Raw genomic sequence first — 12,832 nt, 5'->3', positions numbered from 1 at the left:
AAGAAACCATCAAATATGGTTTTTCCTTCTAAAGATGAATGGTGGCTCCTCCCCCCCCCCCATTTTTAATGATTTTACACTTCCTTCATTACTGCCAAAGGGCACCCTATGTTGAAGTTACGGTCCCATACAATGGTCATCATGAGGGTGGGGGTGGATTATCAACTAATATTTTGTTAAGTGGGTGAAAACCCTAGATATTGCATATTTTTTTAGCATTTGAAATGCTGAGGTGGTTTGAGGTAAGCATAAAAAAGAGTCCTGAGGTGTGTTGTTTTTTTACCTGCTCCAAATGGAAGTTAATGTTTAGGGAAGCTTTTAATGTTTGATGCATTATTGTATTTTAATATTTTTTTGGAAGCCCCCCAGAGCGGCTGGGGAAGCCGAGCCAGATGGGCAGGGTATAAATTGTTGTTGTTGTTGTTGTTGTTGTTGTTGTTGTTGTTGTTATTTACCAGTAAATGAACTAAAATCTTCCTTTAATACAAAAACAGAAATGGGATGTCAAATATATGTTTAGGTTTTTAAAAGGAGAGCTGTTTTTGCTCATACTTCATTTACTTTTATGAATTAGCAGTACATATTGGGAAGGAACAGTAGTATTCCCGTCAAATAAGCAAATGAAGGCTGCAAAACTTGGAACAGCAGTCATTTGTAAATCCCATTGGGCTCAGTGGGAGTGACTCCTGAGAAGAAATGCCTAGACGGCGAGTAACTGGGCAGTAATTCTTATTAGCTTATCCTGAGTCCACATGGGGACAAGACATAGGTGGGGCACCTCCAGCCTCCAGGACAAATAATGTGACAAAAATGCTGCACATTGAGAACCTCAGCTTCCCTGATCATTCCCTTGCAACTCAGTGCCATGTAAATTTGGTGCCGAATGGAAGCCACGCTGCCAGGGTCAGATCCACTTGAGGGCTCCTGATCAGAACTTCCAAGTAGATCCAGTGTCTGCCAAAAGCAGCACATCTGGCATTTGGTGCCATATTTAAATGGCGTCAAAGGCAAGCAGCACATGCAGAGGAACAATTGGGAACCCTATCTGATATGCTGTAAGTGTCATTGTCCAGCTTGTGAGCCAGTGTGGTGTAGTGGTTAAGAGTGGTAGACTCGTAATCTGGTGAACCGGGTTCGCGTCCCCACTCCTCCACATGCAGCTGCTGGGTGACCTTGGGCTAGTCACACTACTTTTTTTTTACTTTTTTGCATATAAAGATGTGTTTATTAAGAGAAATTCACACTATAATGGTGATGAATTTTCAGGAGGCTTTTAAAGTAGTAATTATAGCAAATTGCTACAAAATGTCGAGAACAGAATTTAATACAGTGGTACCTCGGTTTTTGAACGTAATCCATTCTGGAAGACTGTTCAAGTTCCGAAACGTTTGAAAACCAAAAACTTAATACAGAAGCCGCTCAGCCTCACTCACCTCACAGAGTGTTTGTTGTGAGGGAGGAAGGGAAAAGGAGATTGTTAGCCGCTTTGAGACTCCTTAGGGTAGTGATAAAGCGAGATATCAAATCCAAACCCTTCTTCTCAGTGGCACACGGCCTCGCCACATTTTGCAAATGAGCATGCTTATAACAGCCATGTCCCCATAACAAGGCAAATTTTGCAAGCCCTCTTCTGACCATTGCTTTTAAAAACCCAGGGAGTGTTTGCTCATAAGAAAAGCTCCTAGAAAAGCAAATGCATATTTTCCTTCTAGGGATCCCTTGCCCCGATTCTCTGAGAACCTGTTGGTCAAAGCTATTGTGGCGTAGTGGTTAGAGCGTTAGACTTGGCTTGGGAAGACCTGGGATCGAATCTCACTTGGCCATGAGATTCACTGGCAATTGACTTTGGGTCAGTTGCCATCTCTCAGCCTAAGCTACTTCACAGGGTTAATTGGAGGAGCGGGCATGTATACTACCTAAGCAACCTGTGCAATAAATGTGTACAGTACTAGATAAAAATAAAATAAAATAAAATTGTTGGCCAGCCTCCTAACAAGCTCTTTCTGATCCCTCTTGCAAGAGCTTCTGGGTGCTTGGGAACTAGAGCAGCCATATCAGCCTCACCTGTGCCTACTCAACGTGCAGCAGCAGGGCCAACTCTAACCATTAGGCAGAATAAGGAAGCCTTCTCAGGCAAATGATCTAGGGCAGGCATAGGCAAACTCTGGCCCTCCAGATGTTTGGGACTGCAATTCCCATCATCCCTTACCACTAGTCCTGTTAGCTAGGGATGATGGGAATTGTAGTCCCAAACATCTGGAGGGCCGGAGTTTGCCTATGCCTGATCTGGGGTGTCATGAAAGGGCAGGAAATGGTTCGTTAGTTTTTACTGTCAGGGAACATACTTGTGGAATTTATTGTCTCAGGTGTGAAAGTAGCTTGACTGCTTTTTGATAGTATGGGTTGTAGCCAACCAAATTCTACTCACAGTAGCCCCGTTGAAATGAGTGGATCTTAATTGTGTCCTTTAATACAAACGGTCTCCTCTGAGTAGGACTCACATTGGATGCAACCCTATGCACCTTGACTGGGGGTTGGGGGTACTATTTGTTCCTCAGGCAGAAAAATGTCTTGGGCCAGATTCGTGCAGCATACAAGGTTAATGGGAGAGTCCTGGTAAAGGGTTACATCCAGGACTAGTCCTACTCAGAGTCAACCCGCTGAAGTTAATAGACTTCATTAATTGGCTTCATTAATTTAGCTTCATTAATTTCAGTGGGTCTACTTTAGGACTGGCATTGGTTGCTAAAGTACAGAGCTTGGAAAGTTCTAGTTCAGCATGTCCAAAAAGGAACTAATTCCAGTTCGTGTTTGCCCTTTGGCAAAGCAAACTGCTTCTATTCACATTCAGTTCATCGTTCATACATACAATCATCAGTACAAACCCCACTAAAAATCAGCATTCAGAGGGTTACAAGCTGCTGTGCTAAAGTATAAAATATATGTAAGAAGTCTAAGAAAAACAACAAAAGGCACCACAGTGGAATGTGAACTGTTTAATTTTATTTCCCCCAACAAGAATTATCTTTAGGCTTAAAGGTCCAAAGAGTATAAAGAAGTTAAAAAAAAAAAAAAACCATGTCAGTGAAGTGAGTGAATTAAGTTCATTTTGAGGTAGAACTTTGAATGATTTCTAGCTCACCTTCAGCTAGAATACCCCAAAATTAACTTAATTCACATTTTGTTCACCCGGCAGTCATGAGACCTACTTTCAGGTGTAGTTCACATATTTCCAAATGTCACTAAACCGAACCAGTTCCTTCCAAGCACTGACAAAATACGAGAGGAAGTGGCTGTGACCCTGGGTAGGTGCAGGAGTGGGAAGAGGAATGCAATTGTTCTGTGCACACACAGAGAGTGTGAGCGCGAGAGCCGATTTGTTTCGCTTCTGGCTTTCTGAGATATGTGGCAAGGTGCAGCTCCCTGCATTGCGAAGGCCACTTTGCCACCTCGTAGAGGATTTCTGGGCTGGAGTGAAATCTTTGCGTTATGAGCCTCTTTCAAAGTCACATGGGCCTCTTTATCCTCATCTCTTAAATGTGTCCCTCTGGTGAGAAAGGTCACTTTGCACAAATGATACCTTGGTGGGGTTTTTATGGCTCTTGGAACTTCTGTGTCATCGTTTGTTCGCTTCGCTGCTCCTCTTGGTTCCTTCTTTCACTTCTCTTCCCACCCACCCCCCACCCCCCACTCCAACGAACTAAGTTGAATAGACGTGGTGTTTTATAAAACGCAGCTCCATTTCCCATTAGCTGTTCCTTGAGTGTGACCTCTTTCCTGCATAGGCAGCTGAAACTGGAGACGGAAGAGGCAGCGGGGAAATGTAGTTAACTGTTCATTCCTACTGGGAGTTTTGGGGGGGTGCGGATTCTGACACTAGAAGAGCTTCATCATACTGTCACACTTTCCCACCCAAGTCTGTTTGAATTCTTTTACTTGTGCAAAGAAGGGCAATAGTAGAGGACTGCTAAAAATGAAATGGAACACCGACGCCCTAGAGCAAATCCGTCAGGACTGACCACCATGCCCAAACACAGAAACAGTTCAGATTCCTGGTGCTTTTTTCCCATCCCTCCCAGCCACCCTGATCCACAAATACTTTCCTGGCCAAGCACCTTGAACTCTCTCCCTGCATTCCCTCCCTGTAGTTTCCTTGGGAAGCTACGATTGCCTCTGATCAGTGTTTTGTGGCAGGGATACCAGCGCATACCAGAAAAAAGGGATGTGAGTGGCGCTATGGTCTAAACCACTGAGCCTCTTGGGCTTGCTGACTGGAAGGTCGGCAGTTTGAATCCCTGCGAAGGGGTGAGCTCCCGTTGCTCTGTCCCAGCTCCTTCCAACCTAGCAGTTTGAAAGCACACCAGTGCAAGTAGTTAAATAGGTACCACTGTGGCGGAAATGTAAACAGCGTTTCCGTGTGCTCTGGTTTCTGTCACAGTGTTCTATTGTGCCAGAAGCAGTTTAGTCCTGCTGGCCACATGACCTGGAAACTGTCTGCAGACAAATGCCGGCTCCCTCGGCCTGAAGGCGAGATGAGCACCACAGCCCTTTGACTTAACCATCCAGGGGTCCTTTACCTTTTTACTTTTACTTACATACCAGAAATGGAGGCAGAAATTTGTGGCAGTGCATACCAGAAATTTAGGTTTGCACAGTTAAAAGTGAATTAAATCACTCTGCCACCCACCACCCCAACCTTTTAAAGTGGGTTTTCAGAGTTTAGGTGTTGACTGAGAAACACACTGAAAAATACAGGAGTAATGAACTATTAGCAGGAAGATGTGTAAATGTTGCATGAGCAAATGAGGATTTCAGGCTTTCAAATTGCAGTGGCACCCTGTGCGGAGCCAAAATCCGCCCACGACACCCCCTGGCCCCTTGTCTTCCATTCTGCTCAGTTAACTGCATCACAGTTTCAACACCCCGCAGCGCCCCCTGGAGCTGGCTCCCAGTGCAACAGAACTGGTCAGACTGCCATAAATCCACCTCTGAATATCCACTGTTATATATATAAACCACCCTGCAAACTAACTAGAATAAATGCTCAATAAAGACTCGGCAGTCTAACCTCTGTGTAAGCTTTGTATGAGCAAATCAGGATGATTGCTCAGTAAACGAGTGGTCTGGAGCCATCCTTAAACTCCCAAGGGCCACTGCAGCCAGGGACGCAGGTGGCGCTGTGGGTTAAACCACAGAGCCTAGGACTTGCCGATCAGAAGGTCGTGGTTCGAATCCCCGCGACAGGGTGAGCTTCCATTGCTCGGTCCTTGCTCCTGCCAACCTAGTTCGAAAGCACTTCAAAGTGCAAGTAGATACATAGGGAAGGTAAACAGCATTTCCGTGCACTGCTCTGGTTCACCAGAAGCGGCCTAGTCATGCTGGCCACATGACCCGGAAGGTGCCAACCTAGCAGTTTGAAAGCATGTCAAAGTGCAAGTAGATAAATAGGTACCACTCTGGTGGGAAGGTAAACGGCGTTTCCGTGCGCTGCTCTGGTTCGCCAGAAGCGGCTTAGGCATGCTGGCCACATGACCCGGAAGCTGGATGCTGGCTCCCTTGGCCAGTAAAGTGAGATAAGCGCTGCAACCCCAGAGTCGGTCACAACTGGACCTAAGAGTCAGGGGTCCCTTTACCTTTACCTAATAGGAGTTAGGTCTCTTCTGCATTGCCCCACCACCACCACCCTAGAGCAATCCAACCCAAACTGAGACCTAATCACAAATGCTAGACCAGGCGCCAAACCAAATCAGGAGGACCTTGCATAGCCCTAGTTTGAAAGATGTTCCTGCTTTCATCTAATTCTGTTATCTTCCCTGTAAGAGATAAATTCTTATAAGTGTTTAGTACGGAATGAACTTGCCTCTGGATTCAGGTTGGACTAAATGACCATTGAGGTTCCTACTGTACCATGGGCCTATGGATTTCACACTTCTGTAGCATACCATCATCATAGCCACAAAATTGTGCCCAAAGTGGTTTACAACATATCAAACAAACTGTAGGTTTTTTAAAAAAACATTTTGTACATACGAAGCATCACCCTGTTCCAGACGCCGTAGTCTGGATCTGAGATGCAAATCTTCAGACCTTCAGGGGCCCAAAACCACCTCTCAGCTGGGGAATTGCAGAAACTCTCTGCCCGGCCTTTAACCCACCAAACAGGTCTTATGTCCGATGTTATTGTGGGTGCTCATCCCACCTGGAAAGGTATTTAGATTCTCCTGAAACATACCTGTTTGTGATTTTGCTGAAAGGGTTCCTTGTGTGAAAGCATCGTTTTTTACAGAAAAGCCCGGACAGAAGGCAAAAGTAGACTTCCTATTCCAGTAGCTTAGCATAAATATTCCCTCCCCCTGCCCCCACCATATAAAAGACTGCTTGATGGGGCTTTTCAAAGGCAGCAGAACTGACTGTCATAAAAGGGCTGGATTTTATGAAAATAAAGAGGAAGCAATGGGAAAAACATCCTTTGAGGACAGAGCAACTGCTTTAATAATCTTCTGGTTCTGCTAGGGGCCAGTAATATTGAGCATAATCTCTCCAAATACACAGGAGAATCTGTCTTTTGAAAATTGGGAATCTGCATAAAAATCCTGCACTTCATATGTTGCTTTATAATAAATTAAAGCATCTCTAATGGAAGTTCTTTCCCTGCTATTTTGTCCTTGAAGTTTAGGGAATAAAGTCCTGAAAAGTGAGCGCATACATTAAAGATGCAATATCTTTCCAAGCATGTTGCGGATGAACCCTGGTGATCAGAGTACATGCGGTGAAACTGCACTTGATTGTTGTCAGTCAGATGAACAAGAAGACGGTTTTGCTGCCTCTTATTTTCTGATTTTGTGTCTTGGTATTTCGCTCTAGGACAGTAAAGACTACATAAATCTGGTACAGCTGTAAAACTGAGAAGGGTGGAATCATCTGTGTACTGCAGTAAGCAGTATACCCCAAACTGACTTAGGTGTTTTCATGCTAGTGAGAGACTTGAAGTCTGGTATGTGATGCAAATCTTATCCTGATATGAGGCATACATTTTGATGTTTCTACTGATGTTCCTCCAACTGTTGCTCATTTCTCATGTTGCGTGTTGAGGACCCCCAAGACACCCCCAAATAAAAACACGGTTCACACATCATTTTTGTTTTGGTTTTTGGCATAATTTTGGTCACTACTTTATTGAATTACAGTATGTGAGTGGTTGGTTAGGCATTGGTTAGCGACTATCTGTTCCCACTTGGAGGTAGGAACAGAACTGACAACTGCACCCCTGTGGAAATCAGTAAGGGTAAACAATTTTAGGGAGAGAATAAAGCTGGGTGCCAGGCTCTCAACTCTCCCCAAATGCTCCCATGGGCTCTTGCGTGGCCCTAGCCCTTTGCCAGGGATCCGGACAAAAGCATGGCGAGCCCCTGGATTCCTTTAATGGAATACACTTGCAGCAGCAGCATTGGAGGGGCAGGCACAGCCAACCACATCCCCTCCACCAACCAAAAATTAACCAATGCCTAACCGCAACAGGACGCGGGTGGCGCTGTGGGTTAAACTACAGAGCCTATCCCGGCAACAGGGTGAGCTCCCGTTGCTCGGTCCCTGCTCTTGCCAACCTAGCAGTTTGAAAGCGCGTCAAAGTGCAAGTAGATAAATAGGTATCTCTGGCGGGAAGGTAAACGACATTTCCGTGTGCTGCTCTCGTTTGCCAGAAGCAGCTTAGTCATGCTGGCTACATGACCCGGAAGCTGTACGCCGGCTCCCTCATCCAGAAAAGCGAGATGAGCTCCACAACCCCAGAGTCGGCCACGACTGGACCTAATGGTCAGGGGTCCCTTTACCTTTACCTAACCGCAACCTTACAAGTTGTGACGGCTTGCTACAAAGTAGGCAAAACCCAAATGGCGCCAGCCAATCAGCCAAATGGTAAAATTCCTACCAGGCCCCTGCCCCAAAGCAGACGACCCCATGACAGGCAGAGTAAGGTCAGTGCAAACAAACCCTAAATAAAGGGAGGGTGAGCAGGTAATCCGATGTGCACAGCGAAAAGAGGAAGCTCAACGCTGCACACAGGGAACAAATATAGCACCCCCCCATCAATCAAATAAAATGCAACAATAAATTTTCCCCAGTAACAGTTGAAGGTGTCCAATAAAATTCGTGGCTATCCAAACTAACCTGCCCAGCAACAGAGGATGTCATGGTTGCTCCCACCGCAACACGTGCTCTCCATGAAGGAGAACCCGCTTTATCATGGAAATGAAAGCAAATGGAGGACCAGAACATCATGTCTCTGGTCCCCCATTTCCTGTCATTTCCATGTCAGGTGAAGACTCAGGTTTCTTAATCTAAGCCACTGTCAGTTTTTACCCTGTTCTGTTCCGTTGGTAATATTTGTAGCTCATTTTTATTTTTTACTCTTTGGTAAGCTAATATGGGAATGCCAACTGGTCGATGAAAGACAAGACATATCTGTTAGAAATAATTAAAATGGATCCTGGACCAGTTGTAGTTTTCGAACTGTTTATTAACAGTGATCCCACCAGGAGAGAATTGCAGTAGCCCAACATGGATGGCATCAAGAAAAGCAGCAATATAAATAAATATGTAGATGAGTATAAATGTAGCAAATACATGCATAACTTATAAACAGACACATTGGTACTGTAGTTTCTTCTTTTGCCACCATGCTTCCTTTATTTTACCTTCTCATATTTGCCTCTTCTTAAAGAGGTGCTGGGAGCCAATGCAGCCTTGGAACCTTCCTCAACAGGAGTTCGTCATAGTCAGCAAGCCGGTGCTTTGATCAATCATTAGCATCAACCTTCTGGTTTAATTAAGTCCAAAGAAAGTGACCCGGGGAAGGCAGGCTGGATGGCTTCATGTCAGAGCTGCCTTAACGGGCGACAATGGTACTTTGTTAAAATGCATTAACGTTCACTTTACATTCCTCTCATCTCTTTAAAAGCTCCAAAATCTCTTGCATTACACAGACCTCTGGTCACTTGGCTGTGAAATGCATTCACTCCGTAGCAATGGAGGCAATACAATTGCTTTAAATCCGGTTTAGAATTTCCAAAAGCCCTTTGGAAGCCCTTAGTGATTCATTAGCCTTGTTCAGGCCGGCAACAATGGAGGCGACAAGGCATTTGCACCATGAATTTTTCGGAGTTTTAGTCTGAGCGCTCCCTTTGTGCCTTTCTTTCTCAGGTTGTTGCCATTGCTATTTTGTGTGTGTGTGTGTGTGTGTGTATACCCACCCACCCTTTGTTTTGTTTTACTCTGAAGTTTTCAACTCCTTTTCTCCATACTGCAGGGACAATCTGCTACTTCAGAGATCAATCCAGATGTTTTCTCTTAGTGCTACTGCAGTTGTTTCCAGGGCCCTTCTTGCTTTGCTTTGGTGACACGTCACATGCTTGGTAGCGGCCTCTAGATTATGAAACCACTTTCTTTTCAGTTGTCCCCCAATCTGGCTACTTTTAGGTGTGCTGTGAAGACCTTTTTATCCCACCAGGCCTTTGGGGTGTACATTTTTTCCCCTGCTGACCTTCCTGGTGTTCAGTTCTTCTTGTTTTATATGTTCCTGCTGGTTTTTAAGTGGGTTTTGTTGTTGCTGTTACTTTAATTCATAGGAGCCAGCTCCTATGGACTGAGGTCAATAAAATATTTGAGGGAGTCACACACACACACACACACACACACCCCAAGTTGACGGGCATTTCCATTCAAATAGTGTGTGTGTGCCATGTGATCAATTATGGGGGTGGGGCTTACCTACTCCCCTCCCCCCATATTCAAGTTGACACCCCTGAATTAATGATATATTTGCTGGCCACCCTGTGCTCCCTTTGGGAGGAAGAAGCAGAGTATAAACCCATTGAAATAGGTCAGCTTTACATAGCTTCCCCAACCCTTATGTCAGAAATAATACATTTTTCACAACCTAGAGTGGGGGGCTCCCATGGACTGATTTAGAAATGGTCCACATTTATTATGTTTGGGAGTGACCAGTTTCAGGATGACGTGAGACCATATGCTTTATTATCTGCGATTTCTTACTCCGGCCTGTCTGCCTGGAAGCAATCCCTACTGTGATCAGTGGGGCTTGCTCCCAAGTAAGTATGCACGAGATTCTGTCCTATTCATGTTGGCCGTATTGAATCTCCATGTTCATAGGTAAAGGTAAAGGGACCCCTGACCATTAGGTCCAGTCATGGCCGACTCTGGGGTTGCAGCGTTCATCTCGCTTTATTGGCTGAGGGAGCCGGCGTACAGCTTCCGAATCATGTGGCCAGCATGACTAAGCCGCTTCTGGCGAACCAGAGCACATAGCTGTCAACCTTCCCTTTTTTTGTGGGAAATTCCCTTATTACAGCGCCATTTCCCGCTGCTTTCTGCTGCTATCCCGGATTGTTAGATATCCCGTAGACTGTCCCCAGGACAGGTGAGCCTGCTGTTCCCTTATTTTCAAATCTGAAAGTTGACAGCTATGCCAGAGCAACGCACGGAAACACTGTTTACCTTCCCACTGGAGCGGTACCTATTTATCTACTTGCACTTTGATGTGCTTTCGAACTGCTAGGTTGGCAGGAGCAGGGACTGAGCAATGGGAGCTCACCCCGTCATGGGGATTTGAACTGCCGACCTTCTGATTGGCAAGTCCTAGGCTCTGTGGTTCAACCCACAGTGCCACCCGTATCCCATGCTCATAGGTAGCGTGCCTTTGAATATCAGTGGCTGGCAACAAGAAGAGAGGGATTTAATGCTCAGATTCTGGGCTTCCAAGAGACATCTTGCTGATCACTATTAAAAAATGCTGGGCCAACTCAGGCCTTGATTTGAACCACCCAGCAGGGCACGTCCTATGATCATCTTGGGGAAAAAATAAACTTTCACACAAAAACGTAGCAGCTACCTAGCACTTGTGATTGGTAGTATCACAAGACTTCCGGGGCTCACTTTGCAGGGTGTTATCGCACAGGTGAGGAACTTGTGGCCCTCCAGATATTGCTGGCCAGCAACTCCCATAGCCCCCAACCATTGTACATACTTCTTGAGACTGATGACAGTTGTAGTTCAATAGTTTCTGGAAAGGCAGAGGTTCTTCACCCTGCCCTAATAGAACTGCCGCCTGAAGAGAGTAAAGTAAGCAACTCAGTAGGCTTGTGATCCTGCTCCTCTCAGCTGTGACCTTTTGGTCTCTTCCAACAGAGTCTCTTTGCATTGACTTTCTTGAGCAGAATAGGTTGGAAAGACCTCCGCATTGCCCACATTCCTGTCTCCTCTTCCAAGGCAGGCTTAGTACATTATTGGTATAGCTTGAAACCAGCCTGACCTCTGTCTGTTTGCTGCAAAATACATGAAGGGCATTTAGACCTCGTAATCTACTTCTGAGGCATGGAATCCCTTTTCGCTGCCAGGAAACCTTATACAGATACATTACCTACTCGAGGTATTTGCACAGGGGCCTTGCTCTTTATTTCTCTTTCAAACTTGGCACTATAGCACATTAACAGGGGACTCCATTAGGCATGGGGATAATTGCATTTATTCCAAGGAGCAATAATAGTTTAGCAAAAGCCACATGCAAAAAGAGAGCGCCCAGCCTGGTACCCATCAGCTAAACCACTTCTGTGCTGGTTGTACAATAAGTTCTGCTGGAGAATTCCATGTATGGTTTGACTAAAAGTAAGGGCATGAAACAGATACCATTTTTGATTCTACTTTGATGGGTGGAGAAGGTGGGGTGGAGAGAATAAATGCTACTATTAAAAGATCTGGGTTAAGGGCTAAGGAGTTCATGTTCTGCTGACCAGTGAAGTGGTTAGAGTCGCCTTCCCTAACCTGGTGCCCTCCAAATGTTGGACTACAACTCCCATCATCCCTGACCATGGGCTGTGTTGGCTGGGCTGATGGGATTTGTAGTCTGACATCAGGAGGACACAGGTTAGGTAAGGATGGGTAGAGTGTTCAATTCAAATTCTTACTCAGCCATGAAATTCACAGGGTGTTCTTGGATCAGCCTTTCCTACCTCGTAAGATTGTTCTAAAGATAAAGGAGTGGGGAAGAAGTTTATATACTGCAATGAATTTGTTGGAGATAAAAGGTAAAGGTAAAGGTACCCCTGCCCGTACGGGCCAGTCTTGACAGACTCTGGGGTTGTGCGCCCATCTCACTTAAGAGGCCAGGGGCCAGCGCTGTCCGGAGACACTTCCGGGTCACGTGGCCAGCGTGACATCGCTGCTCTGGCGAGCCAGAGCCGCACACGGAAACGCCGTTTACCTTCTCGCTGGTAAGCGGTCCCTATTTATCTACTTGCACCCGGAGGTGCTTTCGAACTGCTAGGTTGGCAGGCGCTGGGACCGAGCAGCGGGAGCGCACCCCGCCACAGGGATTCGAACCGCCGACCTTTCGATCGGCAAGTCCTAGACCAGGGTAAAAACACGAATAAAAACTGTGTAGAGAATAAGAGCTGCAACAGGTTAGGCCATCTGATCTCATTTACTATCTATATATATTTACCTTCCATAGGTCAAATAGCAGTTTCTGGGGAATCATGTTATATTGGGGAAATGGCATGGGGGGGGGGTAAATATCCCTTTCCTCAGTGTCACAAACCTGATCTGATTCTGAGGCCCTCTTTCATATGTTTTTAAAATAGAACGCTCTGTTCAGATATCTCCTGTGTCTTCATGTGTAGCATTGGCTTAAGTTTCCTGTGTTTAATAAAAACCTTTATATACAAACATGCATCCATGACTAAAGAGAAGATTAAAAATGTTTCAAGAACAAATCAATGAACTGCAAAAGATTCTTGGAACTCCACAAACGCCAGCATCA

The 12,832-nt window shown here is 45.4% G+C and overlaps 1 protein-coding gene across 7 annotated transcripts in view; it reads left to right on the top strand.

Annotated features, from left to right (window-relative positions):
- The window catches only part of PKNOX2 (PBX/knotted 1 homeobox 2), a 440,472-nt gene that overhangs the window by 308,246 nt on the left and 119,394 nt on the right, over positions 1–12,832 (top strand). The gene's annotated exons all lie outside the window — the stretch shown is intronic.

This window comes from Podarcis melisellensis (assembly GCF_964234715.1).
Source record: "Podarcis melisellensis genome assembly, chromosome: 15".
Taxonomy (NCBI): Eukaryota; Metazoa; Chordata; class Lepidosauria; order Squamata; family Lacertidae; genus Podarcis; species Podarcis melisellensis.
The sequence above is the reverse complement of the archived record's forward strand: the minus strand, read 5'-3'. Positions and strand labels throughout refer to the sequence as shown.